The 19723-nt window shown below is 37.9% G+C and overlaps 1 protein-coding gene across 3 annotated transcripts in view; it reads right to left on the bottom strand.

The window, feature by feature from the left end:
* CYSLTR1 (cysteinyl leukotriene receptor 1) overlaps nucleotides 1–12443 on the bottom strand; it is a 64348-nt gene extending 51905 nt beyond the window's left edge. For all 3 annotated transcript variants that reach the window (XM_043459912.1, XM_043459911.1, XM_043459913.1), the window contains exon 1: nucleotides 11975–12443. The gene's annotated coding sequence lies outside the window, so the exon portion shown is untranslated. The remainder of the gene's footprint in view (nucleotides 1–11974) is intronic.
* Nucleotides 12444–19723: the final 7280 nt, after the last annotated feature.

Below are 19723 nucleotides of genomic sequence, written 5' to 3'. Positions count from 1 at the left end.
TGAGGGTGGGATGATCTGATAGAATAGCATTGAAACATGTATATTATCAATTGTGAAACAGATCGTCAGTCCAGGTTTGATGCATGAGACAAGTGCTCGTGGTTGGTGCACTAGGATGACCCAGAGGGATGGGATGGGGAGGGAGGTGGGAGGGGGTTCAGGGTGGGGGACACATGTAAATCCATGACTGCTTCATATCAATGTATGGCAAAACCACTACAATATTGTAAAGTAATTAGCTTCCAACTAATATAAATAAATGAAAAAATAAAATAAAATAATAAAATCACAATTACTTCTGCATCAGAAAAGTATGGTACTGGTGCAAAAAAAAAAAAAAAAAGAAATATAGATCAATGAATAAGGAGAGAAAACCCATAAATAAGCCAAACACTTATGGCCAATTAATATATGACAGAGAAGGCAAGACTACAATATTTTGGAAAGATAGTCTCTTCAACAAATAGTTCTGGGAAAACTGGACAGCCACATATATGAATGAATATATCATCATTATATATGTATATATATAATGAATTTGAATAGTTACTTAACTCAGTACACAAAAATAAGCTCAAAATGAATTAAAGACCTAAATGTGAGACCAGACACTAAAAAATTCTTAGAGGAAAATGTAGGCAGAACACTCTCTGACATAAACTGTAGCAGTATCTTTTTCAATCCACCTCCCAGAATAATGGATATAAAAACAGAAATAAATAGATGATATCTACTTAAATGCCAAAGCTTTAGCACAATATGGAAACAATAAATAAATTGAAAAGACAGCCCCACACATGGGAGAAAATATTTGCAAATGATGTGGCTGATAAGGGATTAGTCTCCAAAATCTACAAATAGCTCATGATGCCTATAAGCATCAAAACAAGGAATCCAATCAAAAATTGGGCAGAAGACCTAAATAGACATTTCCCCAAAGAATACATACAGGTGACCAATAAGCACAAGAAAGATGTTTGGCATTGCTAGTTTTTAGAGAAATGCAAATCAGAGCTAGAGTGAACGTTGGTTCACACCAACCAGGATGGCTATCATAAAAAAATCCACAAACAATAAAAGCTGCAGAGGGTGTGGAGAGAAAGGAACCTTTCTGCACTGTTGGTGGGAATGTAAGTTGGTATAGCCACTATGGAAAACAGTACGGAAAATCCTTAAAAATCTAAATATAGATCTACCATCAGTTCAGTTCAGTCACTCAGTCCTGTCCGACTCTTTGCAACCCCATGGACTGTAGCCCTGCCAGGCTTCCCTGTCCATCACCAACTTATGGAGCTTGCTCAAACTCATCTCTATCGAGTCGGTGATGCCATCCAGCCATCTCATCCTCTGTCGTCCCCTTCTCCTCCTGCCTTCAATCTTTCCCAGCATCAGGGTCTTTTCCAAGGAGTCAGTTCTTCACATCAGGTGGCCAAAGTGTTGGAGCTTCAGCTTCAACATCAGTCCTTCCAGTTAATATTCAGGAGTGATTTAGTTCAGGATTGACTGGTTTTATCTCCTTTCAGTCCAAGGGACTCTCAAGAGCCTTCCTCAACACCACAGTTCAAAAGCATCAATTATTTGATGCTCAGCTTACTTTATGGTCAAACTCACATCCATACATGAGTAGTGGAAAAACCAATACTTTGACAAGACGGAGCTTTGTCAGCAAAGTAATGTCTCTTCTTTTTAATATGCTGTCTAGGTTGGTCATAGCTTTTCTTCCAAGGAGCAAGTGTCTTTTAATTTCATGGCTGCAATCACCATCTGCAGTGTTTTTGGAGCCCATGAAAATAAATCTGTCACTGTTTCATTGCTTCCCCATCTAGTTGCCATGAAATGATGGGACTGATGCCATGATCTTAATTTTTTGAATGTTGAGTTTTAAGCCAGCTTCTTCACTCTCCTCTTTCACTTTCATCAAGAGGCTCTTTAGTTCCTCTTCGTTCTCTGCCATAAGGGTGGTATCATCTGCATATTTCAAGTTATTGATATTTCTCTTGGCAATCTTCATTCCAGCTTGTTCTTCATCCAGCCCAGCATTTCGCATGATGTACTCTGCATATAAGTTAAATAAACAGGATGAGAATATTCAGCCTTGACGTATTCTTTTCCCAATTTGGAACCAGTCTGTTGTTCCACGTCCAGTTCTAACTGTTGCTTCTTGACCTGCATACATATTTCTCAGGAAGCAGGTAAGGTGATCTGATATTCTTGTCTCTTTAAGAATTTTCCACAGTTTGTTGTGATCCACCCAGTCAAAGGGTTTGGCGTAGTCAATAAAGCAAAATTAGATGTTTTTTCTGAAGCTATCTTGCTTTTTTGATGATCTAGTGGATGTTGGCAATTTGATCTCTGGTTCCTCTGGCTTTTCTAAATCCAGCCTGAACATCTGGAAGTTCTTGGTTCATGTACTGTTGAAGGCTCACTTGGAGAATTTTGAGGATTACTTTGCTAGCGTGTGAGATGAGTGCAACTGTGCAGTAGTTTGAACATTTGGCATTGCCTATCTGTATGATTGGAATGAAAACCGACCTTTTCCTGTCCTGTGGCCACTGTTGAGTTTTCCAAACTTGCAGGCATATTGAGTGCAGCACTTTTACAGCATCATCTTTTAGGATTTGAAAATAGCTCAACTGGAATTCCATCACCTCCACTAGCTTTGTTTGTAGTGATGCTTCCTAAGGCTCACTTGACTTCACATTCCAGGATCTGGCTCTAGTCTAACCACACCATTGTGGTTATCTGGGTCATGAAGATCTGTTATGTATAGTTCTTCTGTGTATTCTTGCCACCTCTTCTTAATATCTTCCTCTTCTGTTAGGTTCATCCTGTTTCTGTCCTTTATTTTGCCCATATTTGCATGAAATATTCCCTTGTTATCTCTAATTTTCTTGAAGAGGTCTCTAGTCTTTCCCATTTTATTGTTCTCCTCTATATCTTTGCATTAATCACTTAGGAAAGCTTTCTTGCCTCTCCTTGCTGTTCTTTGGAACTCTGCATTCAGTGGGGTATATCTTTCCTTTTCTCCTTTGTCTTTTGCTTCTCTTCTCAGCTATTTGTAAGGACTCCTCAGACAACCATTTTGCCTGTTTGCACTTCTTTTTCTTGGGAATGGTATTGGTCATCACTTCCTGTACAATGTCACAAACCTCCATCCATAGTTCTTCAAGCACTCTCTCTATCAGATCTAATCCCTTAAGTGTGATTTGTCTCTTCCATTGTATAATCGTAAGGGATTTGATTTAGGCTGTACCTGAATGGTCTAGTGGTTTTCTCTACTTTCTTTAATTTAAGTCTGAATTTTGCAATAAGGTTTCATGATCTGAACCACAGTAAGCTCCAAGTCTTATTTTCTTTGACTGTTTATGGCTTCTCCATCTTTGACTGTAAAGAATATCATCAGTCTGATTTTCATATTGACCATCTGGTGATGTCCATGTGTAGAATTGTCTTGTGTTGTTGGAAGCGTGTGTTTGCTATGACCATTGTGTTCTCTTGGCAAAACTCTGTTAGCTTTTGCCCTGCTTCATTTGTACTACAAAGTCAATCTTGCATGTTACTCCAGGTATCTCTTGACTTCCTACTTTTGCATTCCAGTCCCCTATGATGAAAATGATATCTTTTTTAAAATTAGTTCTACAAGATCTTGTAGGTCATCACACAACTGTTCAACTTCAACTTCTTTGGCATTAGTGGTGGGGGCATAGACTTGGATTACTGTGGTATTGAATGATTTGCCTTGCAAATGAACAGAGATCATTCTGTCATTTTTGAGATTGCACCTAAGTACTGCATTTCAGACTCTTATGTTGACTATGATGGCTACTCCATCTCTTCTAAAGGGTTCTTGCCCACAGTAGTAGATATTATGTTCATCTGAATTAAATTTGCCCATTCTGGTCCATTTTAGTTCACAAGTTCCTAAAATGTCAGTGTTCACTCTTGCTGTCTCCTGTTTGGCCACTTCCAATTTACCTCGGTTTATGGACCTACCATTCCAGGTTCCTATGCAATATTGTTCTTTACAGTATTGGACTTTACTTCTGTCACCAGTCATATCCACAACTGGGCATTGTCTTCACTTTGGCTCTGTCTTTTCATTCTTTCTGGAGTTATTTCTCCACTCTTCTCCAGTAGCATATTGAGCATCTACCGACCTGGGGAGTTCATCTTTCAGTGTCATCTTTTTGCCGTTTCATACTATTTATGGGGTTGTCAAGGCAACAATACTGAAGTGGTTTGCCATTCCCTTCTCCAGTGGATCCCATTTTGTCCAAATTTTCCACCATTACCCATCTGTCTTGAGTGGCCCTGGCATGGCTCATAGTTTTATTGAGTTATACAAGGCTGTGATCCATGTGATCAGTTTGTTTAGTTTTCTGTTTTCATTCTGTCTGCCCTCTGATGGATAAGGATAGATGCTTATGGAAGTTTCCTGATAGAAGAGAATAACTGTGGGGGAATTTGGGTCTTGTTCTGATGGACAGGGCCATGTTCAGTAAATCTTTAATTCAATTTTCTATTGATGGTCAGGGCTGTGTTCCCTCACTGTTGTTTGGCCTGAGGCCAAACTATGGTATGGGTAATGGCAGTAATGAAGACCTCCTTTAAAAGGACTTATGCCCACACTGTTGTATTCAGTGCCCCTGACTCAGTGCCCCTGTATTCAGACTCCCTGATTCTGGAGAGTCCTGGACACTCACAGGCAAGTCTGGCTCAGTCTCTTGTGGGGACACTGCTCCTTTCTCCTGGGTCCTGGTGCACACAAGGTTTTGTTTGTGCCTTTGAAGTGTCTGTTTCCCCATTTCTGTGGAAGTTCTCTAATCAAATCCCACTGGCCTGCAATGTCAAATTCCCTGGGGGTTCTCAGTCTTTTTGCTCGATCCCCAGGTTGGGAAATCTGTTGTGGGTCCTAGAACTTTCTTAACAGTGTGGTGTGACAATTTCTTTGGTATAATTATTCTGCAGTTTGTGGATTGTCTGCTCGGTGGCTCTATGGTGGGGCTAATCATGACCTCCTCTAAGAAGGCTTATGCTACACGCAGCATGTTCTGGGTCTGCTGCAACCAGAGTCCCTGTCCCCATGGCAGGCCACTGTTGACCCATGCCCCCACATGAAACACTCAAACACTCAAAGGCAGGTCTGGTTTGGTCTCTGTGGGTCCTCTGGGTCCTGGTGTGCACAAGGTTTTGTTTGACCTTCCGAGTGTCTCTGGCGGGTATGCAATTTGATTCTAAACATGATTTCGTTCCTCCTACCATCTTGTTGGGGCTTCTCCTTTGCCCTTGGATGTGGGGTCTTTTTTTGGTGGGATCCAACATTCTCCTTTTGATGATTGTTCAGCAGCAAATTGAAGTATTGGAGTTCTCGCAGGAAAAGATGAACACACACCCTTCTACACTGCCGTCTTGTCTCATATGAGATCTACCATATGACCCTGCAATCTCACTCATGGGCATATATCCAGAGAAAAACATGGTCTAAAAGGATACATGCATTTCAATGTTCATTGCAGCTCTAACCAAGACATGGAAACAACCTAAAATTCCATTGACAGAGGACTAGATAAAGAAGATGTGGTTCATATATATAATGGAATATTACTCAGCCATTGAAAATAATGAAATAATGCCATTTGCAGCAACACAAATGGACCTAGAGAGTGTTATACTGAGTGAAGTAAGTCAGAGAGAGAAGGAGAAATATTATATGATATCCCTTATATGTGGAATCTAAAAATATATGATACACATGAACTTATTTACAAAACAGAAACAGACTCATAAACTTCAAGTACAAGCTTATGTTTGCTGGGGTAAAAGATGGAGGGAAGGGATAATTAGGGAGTTTTGGATGGGCATGTACACACTGCTATATTTAAAATGGATAACCAACAGGGACGTACTGTATATAGCACATGGAAGTTTGCAGAATCTTATGTGGCAACCTGGATGGGAGGGGAGTTTGGGGGAGAATGGATACATGTATATGTATGGCTGATTCCCTTCAGTGTTCACCTGAACCTATCACAATATTGTTAATCAGCTATACCCAAACACATAATAAAAAGTTTAAATCTTTTAATCCTTCCAGAATTCACATTGAGGCTTGTACAAGTATTGTAGAGTTAGTGGTAATGAAAGGATTGGATCCTATTGAAAGGTCCTTAGAGTTGGCTGAGATTGCTGATGCTTAGAATGAGGCCCTTGTCTACAATGTAATGTTGGGAGCAGAAAGTAACTGGCCCTGATGCCTCAACATATATTTAATTTTGTTACATATTTTATTCTTCTGGAATAGACTTAAAACTCTTTTGGAAAGTGGTTTGTATTTTCAAGTTGCTTTCATATTTACCATTTTAAATGATCTGAAAAATATCTCCATTTGTTCATTACTACATACAATATATGAAGATATCAAGAAATACTGATGTTCAGGAACTTGCTAGAGAACAGACAACTGATTAGAAGCCAAGGCTAGGATGAACTCTCAGTTATCCTGGCTCAATTTCATTCCCATTGAAATTCATTCAGCAAGGTAGTTTAGAGCAGCCACTGTTAGATTGCACCATTTATGACACCGTTCAAACTGGAATACAGTTTAAAGAAAAAAATCATGCTAGCCTATGTTAGAATAACTTTGTATTAAGTACTCACAGGGTATATGAGGTACTGTGCAAGTTACTGGTGGTCAGGGGACATTTAAAAGAATAAATAATCTGATACCTTTCCTCAAGACTTTTTAAAAATCCTTTGAAGTGAAGTGAAGTGAAAGTCTCTCAGTTGTGTCTGACTCTTTGCAACCCCATGAACTATACAGTCCATGGGATTCTCTAGGCCAGAATACTGGAGTGGGTAACCTTTCCCTTCTCCAGGGGATCTTCCCAAGCCAGGTATCGAACCCAGGTCTCCCACATTGTTGGTAGGTACTTGACGTGAGCCACAAAGGAAGCCCTTTGAGAGGAATTATATTTCTGTGGCTCTTATTTTTCAGGACTGTCTTCTTCCTCTTCACTGAAAGTGTAAGTATTGCATGAATTTCAGTCTTTGGTCATGCCTTATATTTGATTTTTCTAAGCTGAGTAATTCTTATGATTTTGGCTGTTACACTCCCCAGATTTAATTTTGGCCTCCACCTCTTACCCATCATTCATGTTCAGGGTCATTATTTCCAACTATTCATTGGACATTGCTTTGAGTTTTTGCCGTCTCCTCAAACCCAGTTGGTCAAAACACTTTACCCTCAAATTACATATTTATATAAATAGTAGTAACATCGGTGCCCAGATCCCATAGTTTCAAAATTTCAGAGACAGCTCTGACATTTCTTTCCTATGCTGCCTATATCTAGTCAATCACCAACTTTCACCGATTACTCTTGAGTTACTCTTCATTCCATTTCCACTACCACCAAATAGCAGTGGAAGAGCCTCATTAACTGCTATTCTTTTCTCTCTTTTTAAAAAAATTAATTAATTTTAATTGGAGGCTAATTACTTTACAACATTGTGGTGGTTTTTGCCATACATCGACATGAATCAGCCATAGGTGTACATGTGTCCCACCATCCTGAACCCCCCTCCCACTTCCTTCCCCACCCCATCCTTCTGGGCTGTCCCAGAGCACAGCTTTGAGTGTCCTGCTTCATGATTCAAACTTGCACTGGTCATCTGCTTTACTTATGGTAATATACATGTTTCAATGCTATTCTCTCAAATCATCCAACCCTCACCTTCTCCCACAGAATCCAAAAAGCCTTTTTTACATCTGTGTCTCTTTTTTTTGTCTTGCATATAAGGTCGTTGTTACTGTCTTTCTAAATTCCATATATATACATTAATATACTGCATTGGTGTTTCTCTTTCTGACTTACTTCACTCTGTATAATAGGCTCCAGTTTCATCCACCTCTTTAGAACTGACTCAAATGCATTTTTTATAGCTGAGTAATATTCCATTGTGTATATGTATCACAACTTCCTTTTCCATTCATCTACCGATGAACATCTAGGTTGCTTCCATGTCCTAGCTATTGTAAACAGTGCTGCTATGAACATTGGGGTACATGTGTCTCTTTCAGTTCTGGTTTCCTCGCTGCATATGCCCAGCAGTGGGATTTCTGAGTCGCATGGCAGTTCTATTTCCAGTTTTTTTTTAAGGAGTCTCCATGAAGGAAACTATAAGCAAGTTGAAAAGGCAGTCTGAGGAATGTGAGAAAATAATAGCAAATGAAGCAACTGACAATTAATCTCCGAAATATACAAGCAGTATATGCAGCTCAATACCAGAAAAATAAACAATCCAATCAAAAAGTGGGCCAAAGAACTAAACAGACATTTCTCCGAAGAAGACATACAGATAGGTAACAAACACATGAAAAGATGCTCAACATCACTCATTATCAGAGAAGAGGAAATCAAAACCACAATGAGGTACCATCTCACACCAGTCAGAATGGCTGCCATCAAAAAGTCTACAAACAATAAATGCTGGAGAGGGTGCGGAGAAAAGGGAACCCTCTTACACTCTTGGTGGGAACTGCTACTTTTTTTAAGTGGTCTCTCCATCTCCAGTTTTCTATAAATGTACTCAGGTATATGAAAATCTGCTAGATTTGTCTACTAAAAATATTTTTTTCTATCAGGTCTTCACTTATTCAAAGTTTGCTAATATGATTACCCCTTAAAAAGTGCTTGGAATTCAATGGCTAATTATTTGGCCTTAAATTTCTATCCAGATTTATTTTGTGTTACCTCAACACAATCCCAGATCAGGGTCCTCAGTGTATCTTGTAGGTGTCAAACTCAGTCATTACACAATATGTTTCTCACATCATTTCTGTGACTAGAATTGAATATAAACAATGTATATTTACCACTTACTATGTGCAGAGAAAGTTTGTTCAGCATGGTTCCATATTCTAGATATTCTTCTAGACCTATCTCATTTTATCTTCTCTGTGACACCTTCTCCAGTCATCCCAGCCCACTGATTTTTTTTCTTCCTAAATGCCTTTGCCATTAAAAAAACACTGGTTTACCATCTCATATTTTTATGTTCTGTCATTCTTTTAAGAAAGATTAATTAATTTATTTTAATTGGAGGATAACTACTTTATAATATTGTGATGGCTTTTGCCATACATCAACATGAGTCAGTCACAGGTATACATGTGTCCCCCCCATCCTGAACCCCCCTCCCACCTTCCTCCCCACCCTATCCCTCTGGGTTGTCCCAGAGCACCAGCTTTGGGTGCCTTGCTTCATGCACCGAATTTGCACTGGTTATCTATTTTACATGTGGCAATGTGCATGTTTCAGTGTTATTCTCTCAAACCATCTCACCCTCGCCTTGTGCATTGAGTCCAAAAGTCTCTTCTTTACATTTGTGTCCCCTTTGCTGCCCTGCATCTAGGATCGTTGGTGCCATCTTTTTAAATTCCATATATCTCCCCACCAACATGGTAATTTCCTGAAAGGCAGGAACTACGTCTAACTTTACTTTGTGGTACATGTTATATTGAGCTTAACTGAAGATTGTTTAACTGAGTTACAAGAGATTTGAGCTATTTTAATAAGAACATAAAAGTAACAAAATAGATCAGAATAGTGGTCCATACAGAGCTATTTAATAGAATGATAGGTTAAAGAAAGTTTGCAGGTTGAGTCCAGTGTGAATTCAGCATTTAGGTGTCTTCCTAGCCCAGAATCATCATTTTCATTTTCTACTATCTTTTCTCTCCCATCTTTAGTCAAGCTTTTGATTTTTCAGGAACTTTTTATCTGAGATAAAAGCAAAATTTACCCATGGTGCTGAAAATTATAAATTTTCCTTTGCAGTACTGCTTATTAATAATAAGATATTAAAGGAACAGCACTGATCCTTAAGATAGATATCAAACCTTGTGAATTTGATGCCATGAAGAGTATCTATCATAATTTCCCAAGTAACACAGATAGCTCTGCATGGACCGCTAGTCTGATCTATTTTGTTACTTTTATGTTCTTATTAAAATAGCTCAAATCTCTTGTAATTCAGTTAAACAATCTTCAGTTAAGCTCAATATAACATGTACCACAAAGTAAAGTTAGACGTAGTTCCTGCCTTTCGGGAAATTACCATGTTGGTGGGGAGATATATGGAATTTAAAAAGACGGCACCAATGATCCTACATGCAGGGCAGCAAAGGGGACACAGATGTAAAAAGAAGAGACTTTTGGACTCAGTGGCACAAGGCGAGGGTGAGATGGTTTGAGAGAATAGCTCTGAAACATGTAAATTGCCACATGTAAAATAGATGACCAGTGCAAATGACCGATGCATGAAGCAAGGCACCCAAAGCTGGTGCTCTGGGACAACCCAGAGGGATAGGGTGGGGAGGAAGGTGGGAGGGGGTTTCAGGATGGAGGGGGGACATATGTATGCCTGTGGCTGATTCATGTTGATGTATGGCAAATTCGCCCAAATGATGAATTCGCACTGGACTCAACCTGCAAACTTTCTTTAGCCTACCATTCTATTGCTTCCCTTGTGGCTCAGATGGTAAAGAATCTGCCTGGGTTTCTTTACCAATGTGGGAAACCTGGGTTCGATCCTTGGGTTGGAAAGATCTCCTGGAGAAGGAAAAGTCTACCCACTCCAGTATTCTGGCCTAGAGAACTCCATGGACCGTATAGTCCATGGGGTTGCAAAGAGTTGAACACTATTTTCACTTCACTTCACTTTACTATTCTATTTGGGTTCATGGGCTGATTTATTTCATTTGCAGGAAGGGACTCGCTAGTATAGTCATTTAAATATCATGGGGGCCTGGAGGACAGCTCTTATTAAGGGGACTGAAGTAAATACAGTACTTCAGGTTGTTTACTTACAGTGTAAACACAGACTGCTTTTAGTTCTGATTGAACAATTAATAATAAAACAGCAACAGAAAGTTTTCTGAATAATTTAAATAGCTACCATAAACTTGATTTTGTTGTAGTAGAGATTATAAATTTAAAATTATCTGGAAACAAATTTCACCAACATATTTGAAATGCAATGCAATCTCAACTCTGAGTTTAGTTACATTTTTTTTTTTAATAATAGCCTGAAAAATCCTTTTTCTAGATTTCAAAATAATCAGAGGATTGGAAGGCAGAACCACTGAATTCAAGTTAGTTTTTGTTTTTGCTTTTTAGCTATAGATGGAATCCACCAACCCATTTGTTTACTTTTGAAAACAACTCTTTGCTTTTAAGTAGAAGGATTCTCCTGGCCAAAGATTTTGATTAAAATATATGAAGTGGTAGGCCTGTTTAAACCTGGTGTAATTCAGATATGTCCAAGCTACTAAATCATCTAATTTCCTTATATTCATTTATAATTGTGAAAGCTTTCTACTTGCAGTTTCTAGTCAGAACTTGCCAATTCTAGTTGTGTGGCAAGTTTCCAGAAAATTTCTTAACCCCTTTGAATTTATTTTTTTGCAAAACAGAAAATAATAACACTTACTTGTTTAAATTGCAGAATATTGAGAGATTCAAGTAGGATAATTAATACGAAACTACCTTGTGAAGATACCAAATCAGTCTTCACTAGTGGGTTTACCTTCAGCAGTCACTGTATATTTTATTTGTATGTTAAAGGAAACTGCTACTACAGTTTAGAGAAACTCCACTGAGCCCTTAATAAAGAATAAAAAAATATCCCTTACTTTTCTTACTTGATTGCAAAGGTGCTGGAGGCTTGGGGAGTGTCCCTTCTGTATTTTGCCGCATTGAACCCCTAACAGAAGCACTGAGCAATACTTGTTGACTGACTGATTAGATTATTGAATCTCTATCCAATAAATAAAGCAGAAAGAATCATACTAGCAGCCCAATTCAAAGCAGGCAAGGCAAATTATTTATCCTCAAACTCCTGGGAATTTGCTAAAATCTACCATCAGCAGAATGCCTGGTTCTAGCACTGAAAAAAACATTGAATCTGCTTACCTGTTAACTTCAAGGTTGACAATTTAGGGTCTTTTGCATTCACTCTCAGAAGCAAGCTCCAGGTCTTCAGTAAATCCAATCTATCCGTCCCTTGGAAAGCTAATCATCGTTGGTCAGCTGTACAGTAAATTTGAATACCCTGGAGGTCCTGAAAGTAAACACCATTCACAGTGTGCCTGCTCTTTTAGGCAAACTTCTTTGAAAAGATGAGTTGTTGCTATTTTCAAGAGGAGAGGAGGGCAGGGCACATATGCTAGCCAATGTATACAAATTCTTCTTCCTCTTTCAGATCAGTCCTCAAGCTGTTTAAAGCACGCCTCAATTTGGCTACTCTGGTTCAAAGTGGGGGAAGGGGAAGGCAGAAAGAGAAGAATAGAAACTGGACTTGCAGGTTGTTGTGTGTATAGATGAACTTTTATCCCTAGCTCCAGCAACGGAATCCTCAGGAAATCACACAGCTGCTCTGAGATTGGAAGCAGGAAGGAGTATACTCTGTCCAGTTTAGTTCTCTCTGATTTTTATGATTTGGGGGAGTGGTTAGACTATTTGTAGGTGGAGAAGTATAATCCTACCAGTATATGCTAATATAACCGTCAGCATGTGAAACCTGATCTTAGGCAAGATAAATTTCACGTCTCTCTCTCACTGACAATTATGGCTCTATCTGCATTCTAAAAATCCTTCTCCTTTCTGGTGTCTTATGTCTTGAAAAATAAATGTCTTAGGTTGAATTTGGTTTCTCAAAATCCCCACGGCAATACATTATCTCCATTGAATTAAAAATGATTTTTTTTCTTTCTGTCACACTAAGAATGGTCTGGAATGACTGGGTTTTCTGTCTGTGGGCCTGTGTTAGGAATTTAGAAGAAATTTGTCTTTGGCTAGGCTCTGGGATATTGGAGCTTTGGGATACTCTGTCTGCTTCTGGAGAAAGGGATATAGCAGTCTGTTATGTGTTGACTGGAACTCGGGGCAGCACTTTGATGTTATGAACCAAATGGATAATAATACCCTAATGTGAGTTGGTTACCTCAATTGTATTGAGTTATATTAAGATATTTCATCTGGAGATGGCATAAATATGTTCATATTAACACTTTGAAAACATAGCCCTATAACTAATAACTAATTTGTGTACTCAGTAAATCAGGAAACTAGCAACAGCCTTCTGACCTGCTACCTGCTGCAGGAACAAAGGCTTGAACTTTGCATCTGTAGGTACCAGAATTATCTTACAGCCAACCTGGGGTCAGGGCTCTAAGGTTTCTTAAATATTCATCTCCTTTCATAGTATTCTTGGTTGTGGTATTAGTTGGGGGGAAAAGTCATTCAACCAAATTAAAGAAGGACATAACATTTGGATTCAAGATCAGACTCTAATCCTTTCCTGGAAAGTTTACTAACTGAAGTGATATTAGAAATAGAATTTCTTCAACTGAGTTTGGATCCCCAGAGATCTAGGGGAAAGTTCATAAGAGAGACAGAGGATAAGTCACCACTTTGCCTCCAATCTGGACTGTTACTGCCATTTTCAACTATGGTGGAAGCATAGTACATACTCAGGTAAGGAAGGAAACAGAAAGAGGCAAAATCTTTCAAGAGAATATCACAATAACAGTGGCAGAGACAGAATGCTCTGTGGTGCCTCTATGTACTCCCCCAGTTGTCTGTCCTTAGCTGTTTCTCTGCCTCTGGGATGGAAAAAGCAGTGCTCCACTCACCCCCAATTGTGTTTTGGCCTTGTTTAGCTATATCAATTTATGCCATGTTTGTTATAATTGACAGCAGATTCCTAATCTTTCCTCATCTCTCTATCCTTTCTTTTCCATCCTCTCTGTCTTCATTACATACTTGTCCTTACATTTTCTATTATTTTAGGAAATGATGAAATATCACACTGATATATTTTTGCTGTCATCTCTCTACTCTTTCTTATTTTCCCCAGACTCTTTCAGTTCTTAATTTTTTATTGGGGTGGAGAGGACCAAGAAGGGAATGGTGAGGGAGAAGGTGAATAATGTGTAGTTGGATGGGGACTCTGTCTTAAGGGAGTAAGACTTGGGTAGAAGGTTATAAGATTTTCAGTAAGACAGCATTCATATATTAACTTTGTGCTGCAGGATTCATAACTTACTCATAGAGCTGAAAAGGCCTTGAAAAATCATTTTGTTTAGACTTTAAAAAAATTGAGTTCCTGAGGGTATGACATATCTGGTTAATCATTGTGTTCCTAGATGTTAGCTGATTGCCTTGTTTGATTTGTTAAATAAATTTAGTTCAACTCTCTTATATTATAGATAAGGAAACTGAGACCATAAGAGAAAGAGATTTTCTAAAGATGTTTATTTTACCACAAAATCAAGAAATATCACTTATTTTCTTTTAGAACTGAAACTATTCCACAATTAATACTCACAACACTTTGGAAAGGTAGATAAAGAGTGTTACTATATTTACAGCCCAGTTCTATACACACATACACATTTACTCAAAGAGACTGGGATACCATGATTCATGCTTTAGTTCCAGCTTAGAGAAAATCAGAGACGATGAAAAGTATCAGTCTGGCTGTGGAAATATGACTCTCATCACTCTCCCTGTTTCTGCCCCAGGGCTTACCTCATGATATAAATCATTTTTGAGTTGTCATTTCTGGTGAGGCCACGACACAATAAATGAACTTTTTGAATAAGTTTGAATAAGCCCTGTAGGACAGAATGGTATAGACCACTTAGAGCTGGTACAGATTATTTAAGCCCCAAATCCCTACATTATTCTGTGCTGCCCAATGCCATAGTCACTAGTATTATGTGCTTATTTAAACTTAAATGTAAATACATTAAATTATATTAAATAGAAAATTCTGTCCTTCACTTACACTAGTCACATTTCAGATGCTCAATAGCTAACGTATAGACAGTGGCTACTGCTTTGAACTGCACAGATTTAGAATAGATTTTAAAATTAATACTTAGTTTGGAGTAAAGCATATCATCAGTACAAGGTCATATAATTAAGTGCCAAAGTTGGGAAAGAAGCCAAGTTTCTGGATTCCTAATCAAGAGTAAGTAGATTTATTTCCACTCCCTTTGTATTTATTTATATCTCAGTGTGGGTTTATGGGCATAGCTGAGGCACACTAGTGTGTGTAACTTCATGTATGGGCTTTGAAGTTTGAGGAGGATGCCATCTGGTTAGCATGGATGAGAAAGTTCATTTGCATGGATTTGTAGAGTTCTTGCCTTTCTCCCTGACAGGACCAAAAGGGAGAATATATAGAAAGGTGCTTTGAAAAGAAAAACAAAAGTTATACAAATGGAAGTTGTAGTAATGATGATAAACTCCAACTTTACTTTTTCCTACTTAGTATTTGCCCCTGAGTCCAGCTGCAGATGGGTGTGAGTAGGAAAATGAGCTGTATTGCTGAGTCATTTTGGCAACTGATGTGAGAGAGAGTTTGCTGTGTGCATGTGATCAGGGAACCTGGTATAGCCTGCAAACCTAGGAACTGGGGCTGGTTGGATCTGCCCCTACCTCAGACTTTACTTCTAAAGAAGATCAGTAATGGAAGAATTAGACAAAGACTTTCTTTCCATGAGAACTAGGCCTTCCGTTAATTGAAGGGATTGTGCAACTACTGAAAAGTGTGTCAAGTTTAGTTTTTTCTAAGAAAATGAAAGAAAACTTTCTGAGTAATCATTGTGCTGTAAATTCTTGGTGAAAGTGTTGCTATAACTAGAGACTAGTGTTGTTGTTGTTGTTTGTTGTTGTTCAATTGCCCAGTGGTGTCCAACTCTTTGTGACCCCATGAACTGTAGCAAGCCAGGCCTCCCTGTCCCTCATCATCTCCTGAAGTTTGTTCAAGTTCATGTCCATTGCTTTGGTGAAGCCATGCAACCATGTCATTCTCTGACGCCCTCTTCTCCTTCTGCCCTCAATCTTTCCCAGCATCAGGGACTTTTCTAGTGAGTCAGCTGTTCACATCAGATGACCAAAATACTTGAGTTTCAACTTCAGCATCAGTATAGAGGCTAGGGTACTAAGAATTATTTTAGGAGTGTCTAAGAAGTCCACAGATCCTCAAAGCTCCTGCTACTCCAAACTTGCTAGCCTAGGCTGAAATACCTTTAAGTATAGTTTAGAGTGAGTATCGTCTATTAGATGTCTCTAAATTAAGAAGTCACTCAAGAACTGACTTTTATAGGAGAGGTCACCCACTATAAATGGGGAGTCTAAGTATTCTTATTAGAAAAGCAATGATAATATCAGCTCTGCTTATTTCACAGCATTTAAAAGTCACAGAAAAGGAGAGCCATGAAAGGGCAAAGGCTTATTTTTATATCTGGAGCTTAATTTGCCATAATGACATCATCTCTCAGGAATATTTGTATGTGTTTACTGTGTGTATGGGTTAATAAAGTGCTATTTGTAAAACTGCCTTAGCCACTGAAGGGAAAACATTAGTTTAATTTGAAAATGGAAAAAAAAAAAGAAAATGGAATTCCATGACCTGGGTTTATTGGGGCTTCATCACTTTTGGTGTGACCTGAAAGGGAGCAAGTCACTTGAATTTTCTGAGCTTCAGTTTTTCCCATTTGTAATTAATAGCAGTAAAGGGTTAATAACCACCACTCTATCACTTCACTGGGAATCAGAGTGAGCTAACACATGTTGAAGTGCTTGTGAACTGTAAATAGCTATAAAAACAACCTCTTAGTTATTTCCTAGTATTGGGGGAAATCCCCCAGGGATGTGCTCAGAAACTGTGTTTGGCATGTTTCCTTTATCTCACCAGGGACCAAACAACTGTCTAAGCCAAGAAGGGAAAATGACTTAAATATTTGATTTTGGGGCCTAGCTCTTAACTAGCTTCACCTCTCTTACCAAGATAACTTCCCTTTTAAAAAATACAAGCAAGACTAGACTTGGACAAATATTTTGAAGCAAATAAAGCATGTTTCAATTACTTTCTTTTTTTCATTTTTCCTTTCAGTACCCCCTCCCCGAGGGAGTAGAAGGTAGTGTAAGAAACTACATTCTGAGAGGTTGTATGCACTAGGGTTTAATAATATAAACTTTGGAGGTGGACAGATCTGGACTGAATTTTGGTTCCACCATTTACTAATTGTGATCTTAGGTAAGTTATCCAAACTCTTGGATCTTTAGATTCCTGGTCTGTAATATGGGGCCATTAATTACACTACCTTATGTGGTTATTATGGGGCTTAATTGCAATAGTGCCTGGCACAAATTATGCTTCTAATACATACAGATTTATTTTTATTAACATTATGGTTTTACTCACTCAGAGTTATTTACAAAGTTACCAGCCAGGAATGTGACACTGTTTCAAAGAATGATTTCTGGTTTGGAGCATTAAAAACTTTCCCATATCTTAGCTTTGCTGGTTTGGTTTGTGTAAGTGAATTCTCAGGCAATATTGGGCACAAATCAGAATATAAAATAGAATCTTGTTTTTTTTAAAAAATAACATTTTCACAGACATGTAAATCCATGGCTGATTCATGTCAATGTATGGCAAAAACCACTACAATATTGTAAAGTAATTAGTCTCCAACTAATAAAAATAAATGAAAAAAAAATTTTTCACAGACATGCCAATTTGCATTTTAGATGATTTTTCTTTTTACTTTTGCTTTCAGATGATCAGAAGTTCTTTACTTGATATTGATTTGTCTCCTATTAAATATGTTCTTTCCTGTTCTGTCCAGAGGCCTCTCACCACTGGATAGTTGGCGCTTAGATTAGCTTGTTGAGGTTTTGACCGTGGCTAAAAAATAACAAAATAGAAGATTTTTTCCTGTGTCACAGGGCTAAGTTGAATCCTTAAAGTGGAATATATATGGCTATGGAACAAAGTGCTTAGTTTAATTTCATGATTTTTAATTTGGAATGTACTTTTATGGATCAACCTCAATTTTACTTGTCAGTTTGTAGATTGCCATTGGCATTTTAAAGTTGTATTTATTTCTCATGCATAGAGAAAAATAGTGGACAAAGTTGTGGGAAGGGGACATATGTGAGGTTACTGGTTGGTAGAACACTTTCCTTATAGCAGGAAAATACACTTTTAGGATGAAGAGTAAAGGTTTATCTGGTGTTCAGGCACTCAAACCAATAGCTTTTGTCACATCTGTTAACATAGAGCCAGAGCCATTGTTTTTTCAATTTCTCACTGTTGATAAAATGAAGTCTGCTAAAGCACTTTGAAAATTGGGATGCATTATAAAATTCTGAGATTATTTTTTGTTATTAACTTAGTGTTGCTTGTGAAATGCATTTGTTAGGTAATGTTGAACTTTCTTTTTTGCATTAAAATATTATTGGTATCCTCCCTCTACTGAAATAGTTCTAATGTCCACTTGATTTCTAAATGAAATATATTCTTGAATCTCATGACTATTCCATCTCCAGGCTGTCTTGAGTTCAATATCATTTAAACAAATGAACAAACAAGCAATTATCAGGAGCACTCAAAATGGCAAGTGTAATGGTCTGTCTTTTTGTTCCTGAGATAAAGAGGCCTCATTTCACTAATTTTGGGTTTAGGACTGTCAGTCCTTCTCTTCCTTCCTGTTTTAAGCAGGAAGTGCTGATAGTATTATATATAAGTAAGCACCCCATGTTGCACAACTGTTGCCTCCTTTAAGACTTTAAGAGTGTCAGAAAGTCATGCTGTACTTAATATATACTCAAGAGAACCAGTCAGATGAACATTTTAAATAAAGAAGAAACAAAGCTAGAAATCTTGAAATCTCTCTTACACACTGTGTACGTGTCTTCTTGGGGGCATGGCATATCTACCATGTGAAACACATGAAATTAACTCTAAATTTCTCAGTCTAGCTGAGTCAATCCTGAGAAAAATTAGGGAATAAATAAATTAGGGAATAAATTAGGTGTCAGCCCTTCCTGGAGATCTCTTTTCTCTTTTTTATCTCTTGTGTGGTCCAGATATCTTCTTATGCTGACTGAGTTCCAACTGCTTGAAGGAAAGTAGATCTGCGAAATCTCTAGCATTTCAGCGTAAATAAATTTAAATTGTTCTTTTTTCTGAAATGACTTCATTTTATTTTAGTTATGTAAAAGTATAAAATATCACTAAACAGAAATAAAATTAATTAAAAAATCATCCATGACCCCTCATGCTAAAGTAACCCACTCTTAATATTTATGCTTATAGCCTTTTTTGCTTTTTTATTTATCTATATATATATATATAGATATATTAATAAAAATGGGATTTCACTATACATATTACTTATCAACTTGTGATTTTTACTTAGCAATATATTATGAATTTATTTCTATAATATTAAACATATTCTCTCTCTTCACAGGCAATCTGCTTATAGATCATTTACAGAGCAGTTTCTTTGTTGTGATTTAAACAAAGTCAGCCCTCAACATAGGGTTTGTAAAAAAAAAAAAAGATGAGGTAGAAAAACACACTCACAAAAGAAATAAAAAAAAAAAACTTAAAAAATGCAGTGTGTAATTGGCTGAGGAGCCAATGGGGTGAAGCTACTATTTGCAGAATTATAGTTAAATGCCTCTGAGTCAGAATCCTACTCAGGAGGAATGACATGGCAGTGCTACAGAGCTTAGATTGGCATCAGATAGCCTATCCTCCTACCCCTCATGTCACTCAACATGTTCCCACTGTGTACCAAGACAGGATCTGGCATCCAGACCTGTCCTGGTGCTAAATTTTTTTCCATTTATTTT

This window comes from Cervus canadensis, chromosome X (genome assembly GCF_019320065.1).
Source record: "Cervus canadensis isolate Bull #8, Minnesota chromosome X, ASM1932006v1, whole genome shotgun sequence".
NCBI classification, from domain to species: Eukaryota; Metazoa; Chordata; class Mammalia; order Artiodactyla; family Cervidae; genus Cervus; species Cervus canadensis.
The sequence above is the reverse complement of the archived record's forward strand: the minus strand, read 5'-3'. Positions and strand labels throughout refer to the sequence as shown.